Source organism: Oncorhynchus keta, chromosome 2, assembly GCF_023373465.1.
Source record: "Oncorhynchus keta strain PuntledgeMale-10-30-2019 chromosome 2, Oket_V2, whole genome shotgun sequence".
Taxonomy (NCBI): domain Eukaryota; kingdom Metazoa; phylum Chordata; class Actinopteri; order Salmoniformes; family Salmonidae; genus Oncorhynchus; species Oncorhynchus keta.
Window position 1 is genome coordinate 42,349,350 of NC_068422.1, and position 7,354 is coordinate 42,356,703.

Genomic DNA, 7,354 nt, shown 5'->3' on the forward strand with positions numbered 1-7,354 from the left:
CCCCCAAATGGTTGGCTGATCAGAATAGAAAGACCAATAGTATCAGCTCGTTGTGAACTCATTTGCCATTAAAAACGAACACCTGTTAGCTCTGTTACTGCACAGTGCTGAGTAATTCTTATCGTTGTTAGCCCATTCAATTCGTGGGTAAGTATCTCGGGAAATGGCTAATGGTATTTTATATTGATGGAAGCATGTTCTTATTTCAAAATCACATTTAAAATGCGTTTACAAGTAACTTAGCTATGCCATAGCTGCGATTTGTTTTGCCGACAGGGTGGGGGTAAAAATACTTGCATGCAGGAGCGCAACTTTCACTGGGGTTACATGTCCCTCTCACATTTTAAAATCGCATTCCCCAGTTGTATCATTGGAATGTGATACAAAGCCAGGCAACGGTGTGCTTCAGGACCATGAGGACGCCTCTGAGTGGTCGGGTAGGCTGTTTGGAGTGTTTATCCAGCTGGATAAAACTTATATATATATATTAGTAAAAGGTCACTCTCTCAACCAACCTGGAATGCTTTTCCAACTGTTTTGAAGGAGTTCCCACATATGCTGAGCACGTGTTGGCTACTTTTCCTTCACTCTGTGGTCCAACTCATCCCAAACCATCTAATTTGGGTTGAGGTCGGGTGATTGGAACTCAGCACTCTCCTTCATGGTCAAATAGCCCTTACACAGCCTGGAGGTGTGTTTTGGGTCATTGTCTTGTTGAAAAACAAAGGATAGTCCCACCAAGTGACAACCAGAAGGGATGGCGTATCACTGCAGAATGCTGTGGTAGCCATGCTGGTTTATTGTGCCTTGAATTCTAAATGAATCACTGACTGTCACCAGCAAAGCACCCCCACACCATCACACCTCCTCCATGATTCACGGTGGGAACCACACATGCAGAGATCATCCTACTCTGGGTCTCAAAAAGCCATGGCGGTTGCAACCAAAAATCTCAAATTTGGACTCATCAGTCTAATGTCCATTGCTCGTGTTTCTTGGCCCAAGCAAATCTCTTATTTTTGGTGTCCTTTAGTAGTGGTTTCTTTGCAGCAATTTGACCATGAAGGCCTGATTCACTTAGTCTCCTCTGAACAGGTGATGTTGAGTTGTCTGTTACTTGAACTCCGTGAAGCATTTTTATTTTTTTTGGCTGCAATCAGATGCAGTTAATTGCCCATTTCTGAGGTAACTAATGAACTTATTCTCTGCAGCAGAGGTAACTCTGAGTCTTCCTTTCCTGTGGCAGTCCTCATGAGAGCCAGTTTCATCATAGCGCTTGATGGTTTTTGAGACTGCACTTGAAGAAACGTTACAAGTTCTTGAAATTTTCCGGATTGACTGACCTTCATGTCTTAAGGTAATGATGGACTGTCGTTTGTCTTGTAGAGAATAGTACAAATAAAGAAACCCTGGACTGAGTAGGTGTGTCCAAACTTCTGACCGGTACTATATATATTTTTTTAGGTAGCTAGCTAACTAATGCCAGTGGCAGGGTTTACATTAGCCGGCAATACAATACTTTTTATTCATTGATGGAAATACCAGTCGATGTAAATACGTTGACTGTCATGCTTATCTGTCTATAGGTGACTTGGCATAATTTTGTGGAATTAAATTGACCTGTGTGTATATTCATTAGTCATATCTTATTTATACAACAACTATCACACACACACAGCATACAGAGCCTCAACATTATCAGGACAGAGAACCAGACACAAGGGAGCACTCCAAACAGAAGACAATGAAAACATTGACAAATCTCGTAAATTATGGTGTTAGGTGAAGCTGAAGGGTTGAACCCAAGAGCAGACTCGGGCAAGGAGATGGGGATGAAGTAACCAAGGTATTTATGGGTCACGGGGAAGATGGAGTGTAGGTCAGGGAACGCTCGGGCTGGTTGCTGGAGACCAGGTGCGGAGGCTGAGGCTGGAGAGAGGGGGGTTGATAGGGTAAGCAGGTCCAGGGAGGAATCCAAGGGAGTAGAAGCGTAACTGACTGAGCTGAGATTACGATCTGGCTTTGTGGAAGTGTCAGGACTGAGTATTTGTTGAGGTCTTGATTATGGGATGAGTTTCAGCTGATGGGGATCTGCTCAGACTTCAGCACACCTGTCTTCACACACACAGAGGGAAAGAGCACTGGGGGAGGAGGCAGGTCAAAGAGATACAGGATGACCAGTAGAGGGCGTTGCAGGAGCAGGTGTGACAGACGGTTATGAAATAAACCAAAACAAGGCCATCAGAGCATCACCCACCACTTTACAATGTGAGCTGAAGGCAGTATGCATTTTGAAAATATACTTAATTGTTTGAAACATGAATGTTTTATTTTATATTATGAGGCATAACTTACCTTGCTTCAAAGTAGTGTGATGGAACGTTTTATGTTTGTGCTTTTCTAATAACCAATTTCTGTGTTCATTTAAGTGACTGATTTGAATGAATCCTCACTATCTGCAATTTGGCAGTACGCACAGACCGTTGTTTTGAGAACAAAATATATCTCTGTTTCATGGTCTCAGCTTAGGGAGAAGAAGCCTCATGATGGATTGGCCTGTCACATACATGAACCAGTATTGGTTGGTCACATTAATGAAGCAAATGTTAATGATAATTCATTATGAAAGATGAATAAGCTAAATCATGCAAATGTAACTTGTCTGCAGTATATAAGAGAACTCACAAGACTGCCCCGGGAGAGCTCACTTCAGACCGGTACTTTATGCATCTAATTTTGACTGTGACTTCTCCAGCAAGTTGTTAATAAACGATGATTCATTCATGAGCGTCCCAGTGGGTAGAATTTCCACGACAATTTGGCATCAACGAACAGGATGATGGATTCTGCCTGCTGAGCTTTCCAGTGGGGGTCTGCGAGGAAAACTTGTGGCGCATTTTAAGAAGTGTCTGACCAAAAGAGGACAAGGACCTGCCTAGACCCTTACTGTAAGCTGCAGAGGAGACGCGTCATCTGTAAACAATTGAAGGACACAGCGATTGAATTTCAGTAAGAAAATGTCAATTAATTTGAATAAAAATAGAAAAAAAATAATAACAAAACCAATAAAACTAAACATAAAAATGGAGGGTACCACCAGTCTTGAGTCAAATAATAGCATGACGTGAATGTGGATGTGAGAGTTGTGTGAGTGTGGAAAGTATTAAACTGATTGACATTGGGATAATAACAGATTGAAGGTTGGCTATTAAACTAATTGAAATTTGGATAATAAGCTGATTTTAAATTTGGATAATAAGAGGCTTGAAATTTAGATAAGAGATATAATTACTATTTGGGACTGAGTGAATGTGTGAAAATGTGCGTGTTATTCAATATGTATGTGGCAAGACTGTACAATCAGTAGTTTATGACTACATAAACTGCTGAGACTATAGACACTGAGAGACTAGATCTGATAGGTCTTCCTATTAGGGGGGAAGGGTCCTAGTGGCTTTCAGATAGAACTCTAATAATGCAATATCTTAGTAATTTGAAGAGTAAATGGTTCAATACAAGGTCACATGATGAACAGAGGGATTAAGCATTGGGACTGATTAAATTAGAGGCCGCAATCTGGTGTTTGGGTTAGAGATACGTTTCCTGTGGAACAATAGATAGCTGCTAGTACTCACTGAATTCAAACAGGCTGAAAGTGACATAGTGGGGAAATTTGGGACAGAGGTATGAATAAGAGACTTTTTTGACTATTTCCTATTATTACTCAATTCTATAGTTTGGGGTACACCAATGATTTAAGTAAAGAGGTAATGTCACCTAAGACAATCTGTTTCCATTATGTGTCTGAAGTATAATTCTGTATACACATGGTTTTATAAACTCTTCCTGACCAATATTTAGCAAACTCAATTAAGCTGAAGTATTTTTAGGACTGATTAAGATGTGCAAACTAAGTACATATTATTTTATTTTCTCCAGGACTGATGTTATGTCCGCTACCAACTTTATTTGACATGTTTATCAATGATTCTGTATCTCTCCAATTGAAAGGCTTCCTGAGGCAGGTGCCTTAGGAGAGCAGTCATTGAGATCCAGTATAAAGATTCTATTGATAAGAATTTTACTGAAAGATCCAATGTAAACTTGATACTCAACATGTTTGTAATGTTTGAAATATCTTTAAATAATGTCTGAGGTAAAAGGAAAGAAACACTCACTTAACAGGGTTGACTGACCTCTGTTCTGACTCTCTGGTGAGGCCTGATCACCCTTACTAGAAAGGCTAAGAATATTGGGTGACATTTAAATGTAATATGGAAACACTAATAATTAGGAAGAAGTTTATAATTTAGCATTTGTCCTATGTGTGATTCGGACCACGAGAAGGACAGAGAGCGAGCGCTGCCCCTAAATGAGGGACATCTGTTTCTAGTATATTTTACCATTAATCTTATGGGATACAATTATTTCATTATGGAGTTGTAATTCTAATTTGATTTGTTATTCTAATTCTTTTTTTTTTTTTTTCTTAACAGGCAGTGTTTTCATGTGTCCAAAGGGGGAATTACCAATCCCCTGGGACCCTTTGGTAAATATGCATATTGTTTTGTTAACATGCCTGCCTATAAAAACATGTGTATTGTTGTTTTTGTTTTCTTTGCTTTTGTTGTGCTTCAATAACAAATCTCACCAGATTGGGTCTGCTGTTTGGTCGGGATTTCTCCCTAAGGATTAGCCCACTAACTCCCTAACCCTGTAACTCTGCGGTGAGATCCCCAAGATGATAGAGTATAAACCAATTTGGAGAAAATAATGGTTTCAACTGTGTGTTATCCTTTTTGACATTTGTTTTAGAAATCTCTATTAAGAATATTGGTAGTAGTAATCATTTGTCATACAGTGAATCATTTGTTTGGATTTCCTGGATCAGAAATGCCCTAAACTAAACGGTTGTTCTGGTCTGTCCTCTCTCCAGGTTCTGGCGAAGGTGACTACAGTTGGTATCTAGATACATGGAAAGGATAATTTGACCGAGAACAGTGGAAACCTCACCCCCTCTAACTGGCTGAAGTAATGGCGACAATGGCATTCACTATGGTCCTTCACCATTTTACGTGAGACCTGAGTCCGAGCCAGCAACTTGTACACAGCATCCAGTCGAAGCTATCAACTGCCTTTTCTCTCAGGAGTGTGACATGAGTCCACATGGAGTGAGCATGGAGAGAGATTCCGTCCAAACTTCTCTCATGCTGCTGGTGTACAGGCAGGAAAATGAACAATACATAATGGTCCATAAAGGACAGAGGTGGCTCAGGGGAGAAAAATCGGGACATTATTAAGGGCCATCCACTTTGGACATGTGCCATTGGAGGGCGAACTGTAAAGCTATCTGAAGAAGAAACTGAAGAAATGTCACAAGGATGAGTGCCGTGAAGGAGGGGGGTGGTCAACCGTGACTATAATTGATTTAGGCTTTGTCCAAAATTGTTTATTTGGGGTCCTAGGTTGATTGTGGAGGTCTGCACACTGCAAAAATTAAGTAATTTAGACTAAGAATGTGCTGAGATACCAATCTGTCATTACCACAATGATGGTTATTGATGAGAGTACTGACCACCGATGTAGCACAGTTGTGTCTATATGTCTGTTATTTTCATGGAAATTACTTTAAAGAAGAGCTACTGGCACTGATCCCCCTCGAAGGACACACCACCGGGGACATCCTATTCACAAAGCTGAAAGAATTGTTTACGCAGCATGGCCTGTCATTTGAAAAAGTCTACTTTGTGGTCTCCGACGGGGCTTCTGCTATGGTGGGCAGACACAGGGGCCTGGTCAGTAGGTTGAAGGAAATCACCCCACAAATGAATGGCTTGCATTGTCTCATCCATCAGACTGTGTTGTGTGTCAGACTAAACGGTGAGCTAAAAGATGTGATGGATAAAGTAATGCGCATAATCAACTTTGTCAGCAGGACATCAAGTACACAACACCATCTTTTCCGCAAGCTTGTGACAGAATCAGAGGAGGCCACCCACCTATGATCTCCTGCTTTACAACAATGTGCGCTAGCTGAGTAAAGTAAAAGTTCTAGAGCGATTCTGTAAGCTGCATGACCAGGTTGTGGATTTTGTCAGAAAAAGCTAAATGAAGGCAGCAACTGACCACATTAGTATTCTGGAAATTGAGGGATTCCTCTCTAATGTAGCTGTTTTGGCTGACATATTCTGTCACTTAAATGGGTTAAATCTGTATTTACAAGGAAGTGGGAAAACAGTTGTGGACATGGTGAACTTCCAAACAACGAGCCAAATCAGGGATGCATTCAGGAGTGCTGAGTCGTTGTGTGCATTTTGGGTGGCATGCTCAGAGGAATACAGCACAATAAATAAACTTGCATTATGTGCTAACAATGTTTGGATCGACTTACACCTGCGAGTCCTAATTTTCCTCTATGAACGCAGTAAAGACTCACGACAGGAACCGGCTTTCACATAAGTCAATCGAGGACTGCCTGCGCATCAAAATCACAACCCTCTCACTCGACATCCACAAGATCGTGTCCGAGGGGAAATGCAACTTTTCCCATTAAGTAAGTAACTTAGTATTTAATAATTAATCATATAGGCTACTAACATTATTGTGATTATTATTATTGTCAGTGCTTATCCATGGCTATTTTAGGTCTCATGCTGACAGTATTTTCTGTCTGTTTTGTCGTTACAGGAGCAGGTTATCCCAAGACTCCCGATACAGACATTCAGACATTGACTTCTTTTCTTTAAATTATTGTTTTATGTAGGATGTTACCTTGTTGGCCAGTTGCAATTGTAAGTAGGCCAAATGCATTTTTTTTAAATCCCATTTCTATTGGGCCATTTTTCTTCTTGTGGAAGATGCTGTTAAGCATCATAGCCTACCTCAGCTAGTTAAGTTATTTAATATGGACCTTGGCTCTGAATAAATAAGACTGCAATTAAGCCCTCTTGTTGTTTGTAAAGTCAAATTAAAATAAAGATTATTGTTGAAATGAATTACTCGACTGGTGTCGTTTTTCTCTGTATGTTGCTTGGTGCCACTTGCGTAACAAGTTAGCTATATTTTCAGCACCAGGTGCTGTTCACCTCCCATTGATTGCGCTGTGGAAGCAGCTTTACATTTCAGCACCTAAAAAAAAAAAACGGTCCGCTGCCTGCTTTATTAGTTGACTGTCTCCTGCATTCTCTCTCGTCATGAAGTTCAAATGTAACTTTTGCATTAGTCAGGTAGGGTCACTTCCTTCTTGGGACATTGCATTTGGGACTTTTTGCATCTCAGTTCCAAGATAAGGAATGAGCATTACACCGAGGCCTGTAATCTGGAGCGGGAATGATTTGGAGGTGGAGGGTCCGTC

At 40.6% G+C, this 7,354-nt stretch overlaps 1 long non-coding RNA gene across 4 annotated transcripts; it reads left to right on the forward strand.

Moving 5' to 3' along the window:
- Window positions 1–73: 73 nt before the first annotated feature.
- LOC118361790 (uncharacterized) lies at window positions 74–6,985 on the forward strand. Of its 4 annotated transcripts, none has more exons than XR_004821067.2 (5): window positions 115–147; window positions 4,497–4,549; window positions 4,655–4,727; window positions 4,937–6,553; window positions 6,688–6,985. It is a non-coding gene; the product is annotated as an uncharacterized LOC118361790 (long non-coding RNA). The 4 variants fall into 4 exon arrangements; XR_008077475.1 differs by lacking the exon at window positions 115–147 and adding an exon at window positions 657–1,357; XR_004821066.1 differs by lacking the exon at window positions 4,655–4,727 and having other exon boundaries at window positions 74–147.
- Window positions 6,986–7,354: the final 369 nt, after the last annotated feature.